Source organism: Rhincodon typus, chromosome 10 (assembly GCF_021869965.1).
Source record: "Rhincodon typus isolate 14 chromosome 10, sRhiTyp1.1, whole genome shotgun sequence".
In the NCBI taxonomy this organism is placed as follows: Eukaryota; Metazoa; Chordata; class Chondrichthyes; order Orectolobiformes; family Rhincodontidae; genus Rhincodon; species Rhincodon typus.
In genome coordinates this window covers 58,407,591-58,429,533 of record NC_063341.1, presented here as the reverse complement: position 1 = coordinate 58,429,533, position 21,943 = coordinate 58,407,591, and positions in this window count along the sequence as shown.

Sequence of the window (21,943 nt, the reverse complement as noted above, 5' to 3'; positions counted from 1 at the left end):
AATAACAGGAAAATGGACTATGTTTTAAGTGGTAAGAAATTGCAGCACGCTGCTGTGCAGAGGGACTTGGGTGTCCTTGTGCATGAATCGCTAAAAGTAGGATTGCAGGTGCAGCTGGTGATTAAAAAGGCAAATGGAATTTTGTCTGCCATTGCTAGAGGGATGGAGTTTAAAAACAGGGAGGCTATGCTGCAGCTGTATAGGGTCCTGGGGTACTGTGTGCAGTTTTGGTCTCCTTACTTGAGAAAGGATGTACTGGCACTGGAGGGGGTGCAGAGGAGATTCACTCGGTTGATTCCAGAGTTGAGAGGGTTGGATTATGAGGAGAGATTGAGTAGGCTGGGATTATACTCATTGGAATTCAGAAGAATGAGGGGAGATCTTATAGAAACATATAAGATTATGAAGGGAATAGATAAGGTGGAGGCAGGGAGGTTGTTTCCACTAGCAGGTGAAACTAGGACTAGGTGGCATTGCCTCAAAATAAAGGGAAGCAGATGTAGGACTGAGGTCAGGAGGAACTTCTTCACCCAAAGGGTTGTGAATCTGTGGAATTCCCTGCCCAGTAAAGCGGTTGAAGTTACCTTGCTGAATGTTTTTAAGGCAAGGCTAGATAAATTTTTGAACAATAAAGGAATTAAGGGTTGTGGTGTGCGGGTGGGTAAGTGGAGCTGAGTCTCAAAAAGATCAGCCATGATCTTACTAAATGGCGGGGCAGGCTCGAGGGGCCGGATAGCCTACTCCTGCTTCCAGTTCTTATGTTTTTATATTCCACATATTACCACTTTTTTCTGGCAATACACCTTCTGAATAACATATCTCCTCATCTCTCACCATCGTAGATTGACTTGCTCCTGTACCTCTTAAAACTTTATTTTTTTCAGCCTGTTCTCCTGGCATACGTGAGTAAACCTTACCCACGCAAGTAAATTCTTTAACGAGATCTGGCACTTTCTTCTCAACCAACCCCTGATCAAGTTTTACATTCTTATGCAGCTTTTAATCTTCCACTGTACTTTCCTTTATCACTTCAATAAAACTCAGTGGCTTATGTGTTTTCTTACAGCGCTTTTACTAAACCACCACTGTGATGTCATGCGGCCTCTTTTATTACGGCGAAAACACCTGAGCTTTTTTACTTCTCTTTCTCCCTCATGGGTTTCCTCTTTACCCTGTGGTCAGCTATCTTTACAATCTTCAATAAGATCTCTGTTTCCCTTACCAACTGAGGATTTCTCTTTGCCCCAATTTCTATCCCTCACAGTTTGAAATTGATGTCGGAAGCCAGGCTTTGATTTATGAACCAACTCATAATCATCTGCCATTGCTGCTGGCATTCTTGCAGTTTTAACTCTGCTCTTCCACATGAGTTCTCACTACTTCAGGAAGTGAATTTTTGAACTGCTCCAATGTAATCGTGTCTCGAACAACATCATATGTTTGATCTATTTTTAATCCCCTCATCCAACTAACAAAGTTGTTTTGTTTGATCCTTTCAAACTCTCTGCATGTTTAACCAGTTTCCCTCCTTAGATTCCTGAAATGTTATCTGTAAGCATCTGGTACTAGCTCAAATGCAAGAAAGCATCTTTCACCTCATCATACTCCCCAGATATCTCCTCTGATAGTGATGCAAATACGTCACAAGCTCAACCTACCAACTTTGTTTGGAGCAACTGACCATTTCATCTGTTTGGTCACTTTCTCAAATGAAATGAAAATGGCTTCTACATACATCTTGTCGAATTTAGGCAACGCTTCAAACTATTTCAACAGATCCTCGCCATGATTTTAGCTATGATGGGTTTGTTCTCCATCATTGTCCTCATCACCACTCTGACCTTTCACCCCTAACTCCGTCATTTTAAGTCAACTCTGAGTTTTCAGTCCCAACTTCTAAAGGGCAGGCAATGACCTAGTGGCCTATTGGACTGTTAATCCAGAGACCCAGGTAATATTCTGAGGATCCGGATTCAAATCCCATGACAGGAGATGGTGGAATTTGAAATCAACAAATATCTGAAATTAAAGAGCCTGATGACGGCCGTGAACCGTTGCCGATTGTCAGAAAAAAAGCATCTGGTTCACTAATGTCCTTTAGGGAAGGAAACTGCCATCCTTACCTGGTCTGGCCTACATGTGACTCCAGATCCACAACAATGTAGTTGACTCTTACCCACCCTCTGGGCAATTAGGGATGGGCAGTAAATGCTGGCCGAGCCAATGATGCCCTCATCCTGTGAATGAATTAAAACAAAAACTCTATTTTTCTCCCTTTCCTTTGCTAGGGCCATCCTTTCCTTCTCTTTTTCCTCTGCTTTTAATCAAAGTTCAAAATGTTTATCTCATTTTCTCTTTCTTTTGTTCTGTCAGGGCTACTTCTTTCTTTTCCTTTTCCCTTGCCATTGCCTCTAATTCAAGCTGCTTCATTTGCAATTGAATTCTTAGCAATTTCCCATGATTCTGATTGCATTCCTGGCACTTGTGAATGTTGAGCTATTGCTGCAATTATTTTTCCTTTCCTCATAGACACAGGCAACTCCAACTTCAACTTGTTTGCTTCTTGCTTTCAGCAGTGGGTGTGCGGAGAGAACGTGAGCCAGGGTGCAGTCGGGAAGGTTAGGCTTTTCCCCATAAAAACTTACTTCGTGCAGCAGCAGCCTTCTTGCTTTCAGCGCTGGGAGTGGTGAGGACGCGAGCCAGGAAGGGACTATTATATGTCTAAACCCAAAACACTACACGTGTAGTGCCTCCCACCCATCGTCCTCCTCTAACCACAAAAAAAAGACTGTGTGGAGGGTTGGTAAGGTAAGGCTTTCTTTTTATTCTTCTGGAAATCTCGAGTCGAGGGAATGGAACCTAGGGCAGTTTCATGCTCCTCTTGCAGGATGTGGGAGGTAAGGGTCACGACTGGTGTCCCCTCTGACTTCACCTGCGAGAAGTGCACCCAACTCCAGCTCCTCACAAACTGTGTTAGGGAACTGGAGCTGGAGCTGGATGAACTCCGGATCATTCGGGAGGCTGAGGGGGTGATAGAGAGGAGTTATAGGGAGGTGGTCACACCCAAGTTACAGGAAAAAGGTAGCTGGGTGACTGTCAGGAAGGGGAAAGGGAATAGGCAGGCAGTGGCCGTTCCCCTCAGTAATAAGTATACCGTTTTGGATACTGTTGTGGGGAATGACCTACCAGGGGAAGGCCATAGCGTACAGGTCTCTGGCACTGAGCCTGACCCTGTGGCACAGAAGGGAAGGGGGAGAATAGGAGAGCAATTGTAGTGGGGGATTCAATAGTTAGAGGCACAGACAGGCGGGTTCTGTGGACGCAAATGAGATGAACGGATGGTATGTTGCCTTCCGGGTGCCAGGGTCCGCGATGTCTCGGATCGTGACTTCAAGATCCTTAAGGGGGAGGGTGAGCAACCAGCAGTCATGGTACACATTGGTACCAATGACATAGGTAGAAAAACGACAGAGAATGTGAAAAACGAGTACAGGGAGTTAGGTTGGAAGCTGAAGTCCAGGACAAACAGGGTAGTTATCTCTGGATTGCTACCAGTGCCACATGATAACGAGGTAAGAAATAGGGAGAGACTGCAGCTAAACACGTGGCTACAGGGCTGGTGTAGGAGGGAGGGCTTCCATCATGTGAATAATTGGAGCACATTCTGGGGAAGGTGGGACCTGTACAGGAAGGATGGGTTGCACCTGAACCAGAAGAGCACAAATATCCTGGGAGGGAGGTTTGCTCGAGCTGTACGGGATGGTTTAAACTAGATTGGCAGGGGGTGGGGAACCGGATTTGTAATTCAGAGGATGAGGTATTCAGACTTCCAACAGACACAACAAGGAGTGAGGTGGTAACAAAGAAATGCGGTTGATGGAGCGTAATTGTGGACACAGGGATGGTTTGAAGTGTGTATACTTCAGTGCTAGAAGTATAAAAAATAAGGCAGGTGAACTTAGAGCATGGGTCAGTACTTGGAACTATGATGTTGTGGCCATGACAGAAACTTGGGTAACTCAGGGAGAGGAATGGTTGTTGGAAGTTCCAGGATTTAGATGCTTTAAAAGAAATAGGGAGGGTGGTAAAAGAGTGGCATTGCTAGTCAGGGCTAGTAAAGCAGCTACTGAAAGGCAGTTCGAGAACGATATGTCGACAGAGTCAGTTTGGGTTGAGGTCAGGAACAAGAAAGGAGCAATCACTTTTTTGGGTTTTTTTTACAGACCAACTAATAGTTGCAGAGATGTGGAGGAGCGGATTGGGAGGCAGATACTGGAAAGGTGCAGAAGCCACAGACTTGTCGTCATGGGTGACTTCAACTTTCCAAATATTGATTGGAAACATTTTAGTTGTAATAGTTTTGATGGAACGGATTTTGTCCAGTGCGTTCAGGAAAGATTCCTGACACATTATGTAGAGAGACCAACATGAGGAGAGGCCACTTTGGATTTGGTGCTTGGCAATGAAGTGGGCCAAGTGTTAGACAAGTTGGTAGGAGAGCAGTTTGGCAGTAGCGATCATAACTCTGTTACTTTTACAATAGTCATGGAAAAGGATAGGTACATACAGCAGGGTAAGGTTTATAATTGGGGGAAGGGAAATTATAATTCTGTTAGGCGAGAACTGGGTAACATAAAATGGGAACAGATGCTGTCAGGGAAGAGCGCTATTGAAATGTGGAGATTGTTTAAGGAATGCATACTGCGTGTGCTCGATATGTTTGTCCCTAGCAGGCAGGGAAGATGCAGTCAAGTGAGGGAGCCTTGGTTCTCAAAAGAGGTTGAACGACTGGTTAAGAGGAAGAAGGATGCTTATGTAAGGTTTAGGAAACAAGGATCGGAAAAGGCTCCAGAGGGATACAAGTTAGCCCGGAAGGAGCTGAAGAAAGGGCTTAAGAGAGCTATAAGGGGAGAAAACCTTGGCGGATAGGATCAAGGAAAATTCCAAGGCTTTTTACACGTACGTGAGGAATTAGAGAATGACCAGAGAAAGGTTAGGGCTGATCAAGGATTGTAAAGGGAATTTGTGCACAGAGCCTAAAGATATAGGAGAGGTCCTTAATGAATACTTTTCTTCGGTATTCACAACTGAGAGGGACCTAGCTGTAGAGGAGGACAGTGTGAAACAGGTTGGTGGGCTAGAGGAGGTGGATGTTAGTAAGGAAGATGTACTAGGAATTTTGAGGAAGTTGAAGATAGATAAGTCCCCCGGGCCTGATGGGATTTATCCAAGGATTCTATAGGAAGTGAGGGAAGAGATCGCAGGGCCTTTGGCGATGATCTTTTCGTCCTCACTGTCCACGGGTATAGTGCCGGAAGATTGGAAAGAGGCAAATGTCTGTTCAAAAAAGGGAATAGGGATAACCCCAGAAATTACAGGCCAGTTAGTCTTACGTCAGTGGTGGGCAAATTATTGGAAAAGGCTCTGAGAGATAGGATTTATGATCACTCGGATAGACACAGTTTGATTCATGATAGTCAGCATGGATTTGTGAGGGGTAGATCATGCCTCACAAACCTTACTGAATTCTTTGAAGAGGTGACCAAACACGTGAATGAAGGTAGAGCAGTGGATGTGGTATACATGGATTTAAGTAAGGCATTTGATAAGGTTCCCCATGGTAGGCACATGCAGAAGGTAAGGGTCATGGGATCGGGAGAAATGTGGCAGATTGGATTCAGAATTGGCTGACCCTTAGAAGACATGGTGCTCAGTTCCGAGTGGTATACCACAAGGATCTGTTCTGGATCCTCTTCTATTTGTGATTTTTGTAAATGATTTGGATGTAGGAGTGGAAGGATGGATTAGTAGGTTCACGGATGATACGAAGGTGGGTCGAGTTGTGGATAGTGCGGAGGACTGTTCTAGGTTACACAGGGACATTGATAGGATGCAGAGCTGGGCTGAGAAGTGGCAGATGGAGTTTAACCCTGAAAAGTGTGAGGTGATTCATTTTGGAAGGACAAACTTGAAAGCAGAATACAGGGTTAACAGAAAGATTCTTGGCAGTGTGGAGGAGCAGAGGGATCTTGGGGTTCATGTCCGCAGTTCCCTGAAAGCTGCCACCCAGGTGGATAGAGTTGTTAAGGAGGCGTATGGTGTGTTAGCTTTCATTAATAGAGGGATTGAGTTCAAGTGCCATGAAGTTATGCTCCAGCTATACAAAACCCTGGTTTGGCCACATCTGGAGTATTGTGCCTATTTCTGGTCGCCTCATTACAGGAAAGATGTGGAAGTGTTGGAAAAGGTACAGAGGAGATTTACCAGGATGTTGACTGGAATGGAGGAAAGATCTTACGAGGAAAGGTTGAGCGAGCTAGGGCTTTTCTCTTTAGAACGACGAAGGATGAGACGTGACTTGATAGAGGTGTACAAAATGATCAGAGGTATACTTAGAGTGGACAGCCAGAGACTTTTTCCTCGGGTGGAGGCAGCTATTATGAGTGGGCATAGTTTTAAAGTGAGTGGAGGTAGATAAAGGGGAGACGTCAGAGGTAGGGTCTTTACTCAGAGAATGGTAGGGGCGTGGAATGCATTGCCGGAGAGGGTAGTGGAGTCGGCCTCATTAGGGGCATTTAAGCGGTTATTAGATAGGCATATGGATGATAGTATAAGGTAGGGGTGGAGGTTAGATAGACGTTAGGATTAGGGTAAAAGTTCAGCACAACATCTTGGGCCAAAGGGCCTGTACTGTGCTGTACTGTTCTATGTTCTATGTTCTATTCTGAAAGCGGAAAAGAGAAGAACTGGCTTAACTGTAGCTGTATTGAATTACTTAACAAAATAATAAACTACTCATTGACTATTCCAGTATAGTAACATCCATAAACACACCCTTGGCAAAGGCAAACTCAGTGAAATCGATTGTCTCACATGCAATTCTGGCAGCAGGAAGAGAGCCCCAGCTTTTAGCTATAACAGAGATAAGATTAAGAGGTTCCACATCCAGCTTCAGGACTGCAGTAACTGGTACAGATAAACTAAAATGAAAAATCCCGGTTCTGTGGGACCTTGACTCCACCCATTCAAACTGCTTCTCTTGTTCCAACTTTAAAAAAAAACAAGACCTCACCAGCTGTTTCTTTTATTGGCTTTGAGAAGCCCACTCAGTACCTCTGTCTTAACCTCTCTTTGTAAAAACGAATCACGTCAAAATATATCTCTTAAAGCCATAGTATCATCACACATGCCAACAATAGGGTAAATGGAATTTCTTTAAAAAATCACTTTCATAGAATGTTGCTGTAGCTAGTGGGGTAGTATTTATTGTTCATCCATAATTGCCCTTGAGAAGGTGATGCTGGACCATCTTCTTGAACCATTGCAATCCATACAGTATAGTTTGGAAGTAATTTTTATCAAATGATAGTGAAGAAACCACAGTATAGTTCTAAGTCAGAATGGAGTGTGGATTTGCAGATGTTGTTCTCATGTGTCTTTTTTTAATTCACTCATGAGATGATGGTGCCACTGAATAGGCCAGACTTATTTACCATGCCTAATTGTCCAGTTAATGGTTGTGGGTCAGGAGTCACATGTTGGCTAGACCAAGTAAGGGTGGCAGATTTCCCTCCCTAAACAGGATTAGTGAACCAGATGGGTTTTTATGACAATCAATAATTGTTGTTGCCATTAAGCCATCATTTTAGTTTAGATTTTTATTAAGTTCAAATTTCCATCATCTGCCATGGTGGGATTCAAACCCATATATTATCTCTGTGCCACCAGCTTCCCTCAGTCTCCGCTTCCCTGTCCTTCTAGGTGGTAATGGTGATGGGTTTGAAAGGTGCTGTCAAAGGAGCTTGTGACTTTCTGCAGGGTGTCATATCCATGGTATAGAACACCCTTTGAGTCCATAGTGGAAAGAATGCAAGATTACCTTAATGCAAGTCCATTTAGCAAGTTTCTTAATCCTGGAATCTGTTGGTTTTCTTCAGTGTTTTTGGAGTCAGACTCATCCAGGCAAGTGGAGCACATTCCATCACACTCCAGACATGTGAATTGTAAATGTGAGACAGGTTTTGGGGAGTTAGGTCATCAGTTACTCGCTTCAGATTTCCCAGCCTCTGATCTTATCCTGTAGCCACAAAATGTATGTGGCTGGTCTAGCTCTAAGTGGTTTATGATGATCCCAAGTCATAGATAGCGGGATTTCAGTGACAGCAATGTATTGAATGTTAATGAGAGTTGATTAAATGCTCCTTTTTGGAGATGTCCAATGGCTGACACCTGTGAGGGTTAGATGTTACTTGCCATAGGTCTTGCTACCTGTGGACTGGTTGCATATCTGAGGAGTTGTAAATGATGCTAAAAATTGTACAAGCGTCAGTGAACATCTGTAGCTCTGACTTTATGAGAAAGGTTAATGATGAAGCAGCTGAAGGTTATGGGACCAAGGACAATACTCTGAGGAATGCATCCTCTTGTGGTGCAGTGGTAGCTGGTGAGCTATTTTGAATTGTACCTTGAACATTCTAACTAGAAATCTTTCTTTTGTCAGAATGGATACATCAACCTGGCCATCCTACCTAATTGGTTGAGGGCAGGTATGTACGTGCTTTGTTCTGGGAAAGAGCAATGGCCAGGCATTCCACTCAAAGAAAAAACAAACTCACAATTACAACAGGGAAAATGGTGGTTAAGCTTCTGCCTCTAAACACCAGCATTCATTCCAGTTGATCAAAATATGCATGACAAATTCCAGATAACAGGGTATCAATTGTGCTTGGAATGGTCACTGAGTTACATTGCCTGATCACATCAATGAGCATATTGCACAATAATCGACATGTTCCAAGTGCGCTTGTTCATAAATGTATCTTTTTTGCTTCAAGTGTGCTGTAACTAAAATACGAACAACTAGCATTTGGATTACCCTGATGTTCTACTACAAGGCTTACAATCAGTTTAGATTGAAAGGGGCAGTATGTAAATTTGATGTACCCACCCTGATCTGCATGATAATAGCATCTGTCTAAGCAGATTCCATGCTGCTCTCTCTTCCTACAAGTGCTGTCTAGCTCCTTTCTCTGCACAGGAGCCCAGTCATATTAAACAGAAATCATATGGTACAGTCAGTCTGCTTTTCTTAAAGGGTCTCTTTTGAGAAAGCTGCGCTGAATCGAAATGTTACAATTCAAATGATTACAAAATGAACACCAGGGCAGAAAGGGCATTTCAGGGTGCCAGACAATGCAGGGGGCAGGAAGAGGGGCCTCATGGCTCCTAGATGGGGGGACAGAAGCAGGACACTCACAAGGACCACCATCGGAAGGGAATGAGAGCAGATAGACTGGGGAATATACCGCTAGATGCTGGACCGGGGGAACTGGCCGCAGTGTTGTAAGAAGCCTGATGAACTTAGCACGGAGAGCAAAGTTAGTGAAGGCATCCTTACATTTCTTGCCTACCATGCCACCAACCTCTTACATTTTTCAATACACAACAGCCCTAACACTCCTAAGCAGTACTCTCTGCCAGTCAGGTTCCACCATTTACATCCAGGTATTCTACTATACTTTCAATTACCTTCCAATGCCGTCTTTGAAATTATGGGTTACCAATATTCAAATGTGTTATGGATTTTCCTGAGTTCTACTTTCACTGTTTTAGCGCAAGCATTTTGCCCCAATCATTTAAACTAGAATATACATTCATTAAAGCATCTGAGACAAAATATTCATCAGTGCCTTAAGTGTGTAGTGCTATTAACAAATGATTTAATTTTATGATCAATGTTTCCACAAAGCTGTGTGTTTACATGGCCATTATAACAGCCTCATTGTACCAAGTAGGTCTTGTTCTGGAATAAATAATGTACTGTTCATGTACAAAAAAATGACTGAAACCCTATATTAAAAGATGGACATGGCTCAACAACTAAATTTTAAGAGTAACATTGTTCAAAATTCCCAATTTATAATGGCAATACCAAAGAATTTTTTTTGTTTTTCACAATGAGTTAACTTAAAACTATAAACACCAGTTGATATTGCATACATAAGTGTGTTACTTGAAGACGGAAGGAAAGTATCAGACTTAATCTACTAAAGTAGGCCCCATCTGAAATAAACAATTTTATAAGTACAATGGAGACATTAATGACATTCCATCGACTTCTATTCTTCCTTTTCATTTCTGAATTCATGGAATAGTCATGTGTAATCCTTTGACATGAATAATGAAAAGCTGTTATCTGCTTAAGCATATTGTGCAGTCTGAATTCGGTGAATACTTCTATCCTTATTGTGAAGAGCCTTTAGTCCATTTTATTCATGAATCTTTATCTAGTGTTGCAAGTAAAAATATTGATGATTGACAGCATAAAGCCACAACTAAAATACAGAAAGTTTGTGCAAGTATTAATATTTGAATTCACCTCTCTGTTTATCTGTAATTGTCTATATTCCAATGTTTCCAGGTCACATCCCAGTACACAGGAGGGCCAGCCCTCACAGAACATTCTGTCAGTTTTTTAGCTGGGTGCATTGGTAAAGAGTGAGTTGAAGAATTGAAGAACGGATACATGTTATTCACACAAGCTTATCAAACATTATCTCTGACATCTTACAAGAGTCTATTCAAGGAATGAGACTGACCAGTAGACTTTTTTTAAAATAAACTCAGTGACAGTGGGAATTTTACTACTCCAAGTTTGGAAAACTTTGTAATGTTTGTGTCACTTCAGACAATCCAACATAGGATGAACGCATTGGTATGTGACTGCTGTATAGGATTCTAAAAACATTGCCGTGGCTCATTATTACAGGACAAAACTAATTAACAGAAGTAAGACCGGTCATTTCAATACCATAGAACCCTTTTGAAAATTTGCAAATCACTGTTTAAACAAATGTTATTAGCATTGATAAAATTAAGGCACCACATTTCGTAACTTTTTTTTCTTTATGAATATGACAGCATTTTTGATTAAATAGGTATTTAAAATGTTACTAGTACACTCTGATGGACCATGGACCAATAACAATGGTCTCTCTTAACAAACCTGTCACTTAGCCAATTATGCGCAATTAATGTCTTTGTATTATTTAGTATGACTGAACTTTTCTAAAATAGATGCTACAAAATTTTGAAACTAATGTTCATGCAGAAAAATATGTTTTTGAACTAGAGCAAACAGTATTAGCATGTATCTCACAATAGTTTTCTTCAGATGATCACAGTGCAACTCAAAGTAACAGGGGGTTTGAAGGAATCATTTCTAATGACATGAAAGCCATTAATTACATTGTGAAATATTTTATACTACTTAAAATATTCCTTTTCTTTTTAACAAGAATGCTTCTGTCAGAGAAACAGTAATTAATTATTTACTTCAAAAAATGTCAATTATAGGAAAAAGGACATAGCACTTTGGATATTCAAATACTATTACGGTTGACGAGCCTATTACAGTGCATTATGAACATTGCTATATCTCATATTTTAGTAAGCTTAAGAACGACGGATGAATTTGCCCAGAATCAAGGGATAAAAGAATATTCTGTGAATAATCAAGTTGTTTCCTTTTGATGCCTGAGTATTTTTTATATACAATATGCTTGAATTTGTCTCCTGTAGAATCACAATTTTAAAAAAGAGCCTTTCCTGTGTAACCAATAGACTAGCTCATCTTCATATCATCTTACTACCCATGACAGAATGAACACGAATACTTCTTTGTTGGGTTGTGTAAAGAGTGACGATAACCAACAATCTGTCCTGGACCTCCCATATAAATGCAATGGTCAAGAAGGCCTAACAAAGCCTCTTCATGCTCAGGCAGCTTATGAAATTCGACAAGGACCCTCACCAACATTTACAGATGCTTTCTATAGTTCAATCTATCTGGGTGCATCACTGCCTGGTGCGGCAACTGCTCTGCCAAAGCCTGTGAGAAACTACAGAAAGACATGTACTCAGCCCAGATCATCATGACAGCCAACCTCCCAACCATGGACTCCATCTACAGTTCCCATTGCCATGGAAAGACTAAAAAAAATCATCAAAGACCCTCTCCCTCGCCGATAATACTCTCTTCCAACCTCTTCCGTCAGGCAGAAGACACAGAAGCTTGAACACATGCCCCATAGGTTCGAGAACAGTTTCTTCCCTGATGTTATTAGACTGCTGAATGAACCTCTCTAATTTCAAATTTAATGTTGACCTTGCTATTGTGCACCTCCTGTGCAGCTGTAACCTTGTATTCCTCACTCTGTCTAAACACCCTATGATCTGTATGTCCTTGAATGTTATGATTTGCCCGTACTGCTCACAAAACACGACTTTTCACGGTACTTATATACATGTGACAACACTAAATCAAATCAGACCAAAAAAAAGAAACCATCTTTACACCATTCAATCTCAGTTAGGTGAAGAAACCTTATTGAGGTGAATCAACGCTATTTTCTGAGGAGTTTCGGCTTCTATCTTCACAATAAATAATGGGAGTGATGACGGAGGCAAAGTGGGAAAAGCACAGGCAAACGCGAAACTATCAAACTAAAGTAGTCGACTGAGCAGAAAAATAATCAAATGACAAAAATAGGAAATTTAAAGGTTTCGAGAAGATTTGTAGCTCGGGTTGTGGATGAGGTTGTAGACTTGCTCTCTGAGCCAGTGGATTTGGTTGGAAACATTTCATCACCCTGTTAGGTAACGTTGTCAGTGTGTCTCCGGTGAAGCGTTGGTGTTCTGTCCTGTTTGTTATTTATATGCCTCGGTTTGCTGGAGAACCAGAAGTAATACCAACTTATCTCGGCTCCATTTTCTCCCCTTGGTCCAGGAACTCCCCACCTATGTCCGTGACACCACCCATGCCCTCCACCTCCCTCAAAACTTCCGATTCCCTGGTCCCCAACACCTCATCTTAACCGTGAATGTCCAGTCCCTATATACTTGCATTCCCCATGCATATGGTCTAAAGGCCCTCCATTTCTTCCTGTCCCGCAGGCCTGACCAGTCCCCCTCCACCAACACCCTCATCCGCTTAGCTGAGCTCGTCCTCACCCTTAACAACTTCTCCTTCCATTCCTCCCATTTCCTACAGACAAAGGGGGTGGCCATGGGTACCCATATGGGCCCAAGCTATGCCTGCCTCTTTGTAGGATACGTGGAACAATCCCTCTTCCAAAGCTACACTGGCCCTATCCCCCACCTCTTCCTCCGTTACATCGATGACTGTATCGGCGCCGCCTCGTGCTCCCACGAGGAGCTTGAACAGTTCATCCACTTCACTAACACCTTCCACCCCTACCTTAAGTTCATCTGGACCATCTCTGATACCTCTCTCTCCTTCCTGGACCTCTCTCTTTCCATCTCTGGCAACCACCTGGAAACCGATATCCATTTCAAGCCTACCGACTCCCACAGCTACCTAGCGTACACCTCCTCTCACGCACCTTCCTGCAAAAAGGCCATCCCTTATTCCCAATTCCTTCGCCTCCGCCGCATCTGCTCCCGAGATGAGACATTCCACTCCTGGACATCAAGAACCGCAACTTCTCCTCCACAGTGGTCAAAACCGCCCTAGACCGTGCGTCTCGCATTTCCCGCAAGTCATCCCTCACACCCGCTCCCCACAATAACAACAAAAACAGAATCCCCCTCATCCTCACGTACCACCCCACCAACCTCCGGATCCAACGCATCATCCTCCGACACTTCCACCATCTGCAATCCGACCCCACCACCAAAGACATTTTTCCTTCCCCACACTTATCTGCTTTCCGGAGGGACCACTCTCTCCGTGACTCCCTTGTCCGCTCCACACTCCCCACCAGCCCCACCACCCCCGGCACTTTTCTTGCAACCGCAGGAAGTGCTACACCTGCCCCTACACCTCCCCCCTCACCCCCATCCCAGGCCCCAAGACGACATTCCACATCAAGCAGATGTTCACCTGCACATCTGCTAATGTGGTATACTGTATCCGCTGTTCCCGTTGTGGCCTCCTCTACATCGGGGGAACCAAGCAGAGGCTTGGGGACCACTTTGCGGAACACCTACGCTCGGTTCGCACCAAACAACTGCACCTCCCAGTCACGAACCATTTCAACTCCCCCTCCCACTCCTTGGACAACATTTCCATCCTGGGCCTCATGCAGTGCCACAACGATGCCACCCGAAGGTTGCAGGAACAGCATCTCATATTTCACTTGGGAACCCTGCAGCCCAATGGTATCAATGTGGACTTCACAAGCTTCAAAATCTCCCCTCCCCTACTGCATCCCAAAACCAGCCCAGCTCGAACCCGCCTCCCTAACCTGTTCTTCCTCCCACCTATCCCCTCCTCCCACCTCAAACCCCACCCCCATCTCCTACCTACGAGCCTCATCCCGCCTCCTTGACCTGTCCATCCTCCCTGGACCGACCTATCCCCTCCCTAACTCCCCACCTACACTCACCTTTACTGGTTCCAACTTCACCTCCTTGACCTGTCTGTCTCCTCTCCACTTATCTTCTCCTTTATCCTTCTTCTATCCGCCTCCCCCTTTCTCCCCATTTATTTCAGAATCCCCTTCCCCTCCCCCATTTCTGAACAAGGGTCTAGACCCAAAACGTCAGCTTTCCTGCTCCTCTGATGCTGCTTGGCCTGCTGTGTTCATCCAGCTCCACACCTTGTTGTCTCAGTAATACCAACCACCCCAGCAAACCGAGGCATATAAATAACAAGAGGGACAGAACACCAATGTTTCACCAGAGGCGCACTCACAATGTTACCTAGCAGTTGACGAAATATTTGCAACCAAACCTACTGGCTCAGCGAGCATGTCTACAACCTCAAAGATAGGAAATAGCTAATTGAAGTGGCATGATTATTAAACTGTTGCAGCTTGTTTAGTTTTGCACTTGCAGGTTTAATTTTAAAAATGGCTTGCTTAATCAGTAGGCTTTAGTGCTATACAGTGCCCTTAGCCAATAAGTGTTTGAGAAGGAGCAGCTAGCACTGCAGGATTTCTGGAATAAAACTTCCTAGAGCTGTTAGCATGGCGGTGCAGTTCATATCTCCAGGGAATTGAACATTTATATGTCAGAGTCACTGATTCCCTTAAATGAAATTAAATAACCTCATTAATTTTTTAAAGGTAATGCTCTCTGCGGTTGGCAAAAGCATTACACACTCATGCTTGAAAACTGATCTTCTCACACTAACTGGCTAGCTCACCCTCCTTTGGGAGGTAATCTCAATGAAGTGGATCACAGATTTGTTGCAGATGAGATTTGATCCTTTCCTTAAAGTCTGCTACTAACTCTCTCTCCCACCTAAAGATGATGTGGAATTGCTTATAAACAAAGAAATGCTGCAAAAGCTGATAATTCTTCAAAATGTTTATAAAAACAGAATTGAAGAGCTTAATCAATCACTAATGAAGTTTATGAAAAAACAAAGATAGATTGTTCATTTTAATTACAACTGGATCCCTCCAAGCAAGAGTTTATTAAGAAATTATAACAAAGTCTCTATGAGTGTGCTAAACCAGTGGAAATAGTTTGTTCCAAAAAAATTACATTTCCATACAGAATGTAAGGTTTGATGACAGTTATTTACTGGAGTTGCTATTGTTATTGTGACCTCAAATTTGTAACCTATGGTCGAGAATTTAATGTAACACAATAGGTACTCAGTCTATGTCACAGAAAGAAATCTTATTTTATTTCACTATTTGAATCTGTCAGCCAACTTCCCTCTGTTTAAGGCCAAAACGTTAGTGATAGTGGTGTTACTGCATAGATTCAAGGCCAGACAGACAATATACCCTTAAGATCACTACTTGACATCATTGCATTGCCATTATCCAACTTTAATGTCAATACAGCTCCTTGGGATGGACACCTGAAACCTACTACATAAGCGATACATCGGACCTTTTATTATTGGTCTGCCATCATACCTGTATCTACATGTCATTACAATCCATGAGGCAACAAAAACTCACCAGTTGTAACCAGAAATATCTGAAGAAGGGTCCAAACTCGAAATGTCAACTTTCCTGCTCCTCTGATGCTGCCTGGCCTGCTGTGTTTCTCCAGCTCCATACTGTGTTATCTTAGCCTCCAGCATCTGCAGCACTTGGCATCTCTTTAATTTTATTCATGCCTTGTTCTAAATTTAACAGAATCTATATAGTGCTTTCAGTCAATCAGTTGTGTGTATGTAATGTACAGTAACACCAATAAACTCAGAATACAGATTATATAAGTCTGTGATATTACAGCAATGTAAACAGTTAGCATTGTTAATAAACTTCAAGACAAATATCTCAACAAGATGTTTGTGTTATCAGTTATGTGAGTTAATATATAGGGCATTGCCCAGTCCATAGCATGCCAGCAGTTGTGGTGACCCTAGTAATCACATCATGCTGGCAGTAAGAGGGCACTAAAAGCTAATGGGTGAGTTTGTGGCAGATAATTGACACTAAAGGGTGATAAAGCGGTTTTAGCAACAGTGACAGGATTAAGGAGTTCTTTTTCCCACAGTCATTACTTATTACCTACCTGAATTCAGAACTGAAGTTAACAACCAAGAATAAAATGCAAGAACCAAAACTATAGTACTACTACCTGAACTGAAGCCTGAAACATTTGTGAATGCACTCTCTTAAAAGAAAATGGCCACAGCTGACTAGACCATTTCTTAAAAAAGAACAGAACTTTTAGAAGTGATAAAGGATAGCTTGTGATGTAACGAGTGTGTTATATATATATATTAGTCATATTTATCTTAGACTTTGACATTTGAACTAGTGGCATATGAGTTTTAGTCTGTTTGTATGACAGACAAGTCCATCTTTCTGGAAGCATGACTTTAAACCAGTATGAGTCAGAGGGCAGTTGCCTGGGGCTGTCCCAGATTGACAATGTGAGTTTGAGATAGTAGGAACTGCAGATGCTGGAGAATCCGAGACAACAAGGTGCAGAGCTGGATGAACACAGCAGGCCAAGCAGCATCATAGAAGCAGAAAGGCTGACGTTTCAGGCCGAGATCCTTCATCAGACAGCCTTTCTGCTCCTATGATGCTGCTTGGCTTGCTGTGTTCATCCAGCTCTGCACCTTGTTGTATCTTGACAATGCGAGTTTGTTTGCATTGAGGGAGTTTGCAATCAGAGAAAGCAAACTTTGAAAGGCATCAGCTTGTTTTTTTTTTGTTTTAAAGAACCAAGAAAATATTTTTACTTAAGTAAAACCCACAGATTGTTTCAGTTCATAGAAGACCTGGCTGGGTTAGATGTAAGAACAGTTTCTCCTGGAGTTAATTCAGAGTAGTTAGAAAATAAGTTACCTTAGTGTAAGTGTTTTAGTTTGAAAATTCTAGACTAGAAGTGCTTGGTTAGAACTCTGAAGGGTTATTTGAAGTTAAGAAAATTTAAGCTCAGTTGTGTGAATAATCAAGGAAGTGGTTATCAAGCTCTCAAGACTGGGAATTAAACTAAACAGTTAAGTCAAACATATAGATATGAGAGAAAAGGGAACTCTCTCTCTCTCCATCTCTGGTATTTGAGTACTGTGAAGGGATGATTTTGGAATAGATAGAATTTTATTTTGCCATGTGCCTTGAAAACTTTCAATTTTTGTTATATGTAGATAGCTTTGGTTTGTTCTATTTTATCATAGAATCCCTACAGTGCAGAAACAAGTCATTTGGCTCATCAGGTCCACACTCTCCCTCTGAATAGCATCCCACCCAGACACCATTCCCCGCCTCCCAACCCTATCCTTATAACCCTGCATTTCCCATAGTTAATCCACTTAACCAGCACGTCTTTGGTCTGTGGGAGGACACAGGGAGAATGTGCAGACTCCACACAGACAGTCTCCCAAGGGTGGAATTGAACCCGGGTCCCTGGTGGTATGAGGCAGCAGTGCTAACCACTGAGCCATCATGTTGCCCTTTATCTTCCTTTATTTTATGTAATTAATTTCTATTTACTGTTAAAACCAAATCTGCAGCATTGCATGTTTATGTTTCAGTGAAAGACTACCACATTAAATAAAATTAAAACAAAACTATCAAGCCAGATCTCAGTCTGGGATCTAACAGTTCAGTTGTAACATGCGCTGGGATCACAACAAGCTACAATCTACTAAACTGATCATGGAGAAAAATACAGATTAAAAACAGAAAATAAATCATTTTGTGTACTAAAAATGATCTTACCTATTCTTGATAACCTGTTCCTTCAATTAGCCCCTTCAGGGTTCTAAGCAAAAACTTCTGATCTGGAATTTTCAAACGAATGCACTGACACTGAGGGTACCTATTTTCTAACATTCAGTCAATTCTGCTATCTTCCTTCATGGAAAAAGTACAAAAAAGCATGCATAATGTCATCATCTGTTTTGGAAAAACACCTATAGGCACTAGCCTGTTACCTTTAAAGCTACAACAGGAGAAAAGCAAAGACTTGAAAAAAAAGAAAAGAGAAAACTGCTGTACAGTCACTTATACTGACCTCTCTAATGAGCACAAAGAGTACAGTGAAGATAGAAAGCAAACATCTGAGAACGGATTGACATTCCATTGGCATTCTGTTCGAATTTCTGTTCTATAAAGAAAGAATTCATCTTTACTTCTTAGATCAACAAATAGCTGATAATGAAAGACAGGCAGACAAACTCATTCTTGCTTTAGGAAACAAAGAATTCAAATCCTTCAGTATTCTAATGATGACCTCAAAGATCCCGAAAAATTTTACACATTTTTAGAAGACCAGCTGAAAAATCGAGTCAACTTCGGGTTACACAGGTTTGAGTTCATGCCATACCAACATCAGCCGGGTAAAACAGTCAACCAATCCACAGGCTGGCGTTGGCAAAGAGATATAGAGCATGATCTCACCAAAGCTAAATGGCTTAAAGGATTGTGGAACTGATTGTTGCCTCTACTCCCATCAAATCCTACAGAAAGGCACTTCTAGACAAAGACAAAGAAGAACGACATAAGCTCAAAGCAATTGAGGCTGGTCAACAACATCTTCAGGTGCTTTACCTATAACAACTATTGCAGCTGTCAGCAGCTTCAGCAAAACATTCAATGCTGCCTGTTCAAATGCCAGACTCTAAAACAAGTAAGATTAATATATATGAATCACACACCTTATACACCAAGCTGTCTTTTATCTCTTATATAAGATATGGCTTGTCTCACCGAAACAGTAACCAACATTCTGAGACATATGAACCACATGGTCTACAAAAGGTCATTGAACTAAATTGTGCAAGAAATCCAATTGCCCAAGGAAAGTCAATGTGCAACACAAAGCTCCATATCAGCATGTGAATTAGAGTCAATGATGGAACAATGTCAAGGATACAGACCCCAGTCAGATACTTCATGTGCTCAATTTGAAACATCACATAAACACCGTCAGAAAAGTGGAAGTTACCTCCACTTAAGTTACATAGCAAAAAAATGGACAACATGCACTAAATGCCAAGAATGACACCTTTGTAAGTGAAAATATCATCCTTTTACATATCAGACAAGTGATGTACTCAGCAAACTGGCATAAAGTACTGTGGCTCACACATGATAAACTGACTGCTTACAATGCATTGCATTGACATTTTCTGTGTCAGCATCATTACAGCTCCTTGGGATGACACATGAAACAGTTTAGATCATTGATACAGCAGAACCTTCTGTTAATGGTCTACCAGTGTGCAGGGATCTACATATTATTACAATCAACAAGTGAACAAACCCATGAGTAGCAACACCAACAATTCTGAACAACAGTGATCTCATTTGTTTGATCGCATGATCAACAGCTCAAAAAAATCATCTCCCAGTGGTTTGAATGCAACCAACCGTTTGCCAAGCTAGCACCTTGTTTCTGGTCACAAAGAGATGAACTAGCACGTTCTAATAGTACATAAAATTCAGGGGCAATCTTAAAACGCAAATTAGGAAATTAAAGAGAATGCATGAGAAAGCATTGGTAAGTAGGACTAAGGGAAACTCATTTTGTAATATACATGCAAGGATTAAGAGAGTAACTAGGAAAAGAGTAGGGGCCATAGATTTAAGCTATGTTTGGATTCTGAAGGATGTCAGATGACTAGAGGACTACCAACAATGTTCCATTATTTACAAAGGGACGAAGGGATAGACCAGGAAATTACAGGGCTGTCAGTCTAACCTCAATGATGTCAAAGTTATTAGAAAGAATTCTGAAATTTTAGAAAACCAGTATGGATTTTAAAGGAAGGTTATGTTTGACAGAAGAAATCAGAAGTGCTGATGAGGGTAGTGTATTTTACATGGACTCCATGGACTTCAAGAAGGCTTTTCATAAGATCTCTCATGACCAGGTGGTCAAGAACTTAAGAGGCCACGGGGTTGTTGACTTGCTTGCTGAGCTGGTACATTTGTTCGCAGACGTTTCGTCACCATACAAGGCAACACCATCAGTGCGCCTCCGGTGAAGCATCGGTGTTCTGTCCCATTTGTTATTTATGTGTCTCGGTTTGCTGGGGAGGGTGGCATCACTTCTGGATATGTTTCTTCGTGGTTGGTATATGGAGTCCAGCTCTACATGTTTGCTCATGGAGTTCTGATTTGAGTGCCAGGCCTCCAGGAATTCTCGTGCATGTCTTTGCTTGGATTATCCTAGGATGGCTACATTGTCCCAGTCGAATTGGTGTCCCTCTTTGTTCATAACATACAAAGGAAGGCCACCCATATGGATCAGGTGCTCAACTACAATAGCAATCATCCCAATACCCACAAACAGAGCTGCATTCAAACACTATTCAGGTGTGCAGGTCCATTGTACTCTGAAGGTGGCAATGCAGGTCGATAGAGTGGTCAAGAAGGCATACGGCATGTTTTCATTCATCGGACGGGGTATTGAGTACAAGAGTTGACAGGTCATGTTACAGTTGTATAGGACTTTGGTTCGACCACATTTGGAATACTGCGTACAGTTCTGGTCGCCACATTACCAAAATGATGTGGATGCTTTGGAGAGGGTGCAGAGGAGGTTCACCGGGATGTTGCCTGGTATGCAGGGCTATGAAGAGAGGTTGAGTAGATTAGCATTATTTACATTAGAAAGACAGAGGTTGAGGGGGGACCTGATTGAGGTCTACAAAATCATGAGAGGTATAGACAGGGTGGAAAGCAAGAAGCTTTTTCCCAGAATGGGGGACTCAATTACAGGGGCCACGATTTCAAGGTGAGAGGGGAAAAGTTTAAGGGAGATATGCATGGAAAGTTCTTTACACAGAGGGTGGTGGGTGCCTGGAACGTGTTGCCAGTGGAGGTGGTAGAGGCGGGCACGATAGCGTCATTTAAGATGTATCTAGACAGATACGTGAATGGGCAGGGAGCAGAGGGATACAGATCCTCGGAAAATAGGTGACAAGTTTAGATAGAGGATCTGGATTGGCTCAGGCTTGGACGGCCGAAGGTCCTGTTCCTGTGCTGTAATTTTCTTTGTTCTTTTCTTTGTTCTAACTCAATGCTGGCATCCTTGATGACTGTAGCATGGATTAATGATTTGGACTTAATGCAGTAGGTAAGATTAACACGTTTGTTGATGACATGAACAGTTGTTGGTAAATAGTGAGGGGGATAGCTGTAAATTGCAGGAGAACATCAATGGGCTAGTCAGTTGGGCAGAGCAATTGCATATGGAATTCAACCTGGAAAAGTATGAACAAAACCAAAGTTGCTGGAAAAGCTCAGCGTGTCTGGCAGCAACCTGTTCTGAGGAAGGGTCACCAGACCCGAAACGTTAACTCTGTTTTCTCCTTCACAGATGCGGCCAGACCTGCTGAGCTTTTCCAGCAACTTTGTTTTTGTTCTTGATTTACAGCATCCGCAGTTCTTTTGGTTTTTATCTGGAAAAGTATGAATTAGTGCACTTAGGGAAGGTTAAAAGGACAAGGGATTACATTATGATGATAGAACCCTGGAAAGTACTGAAGATC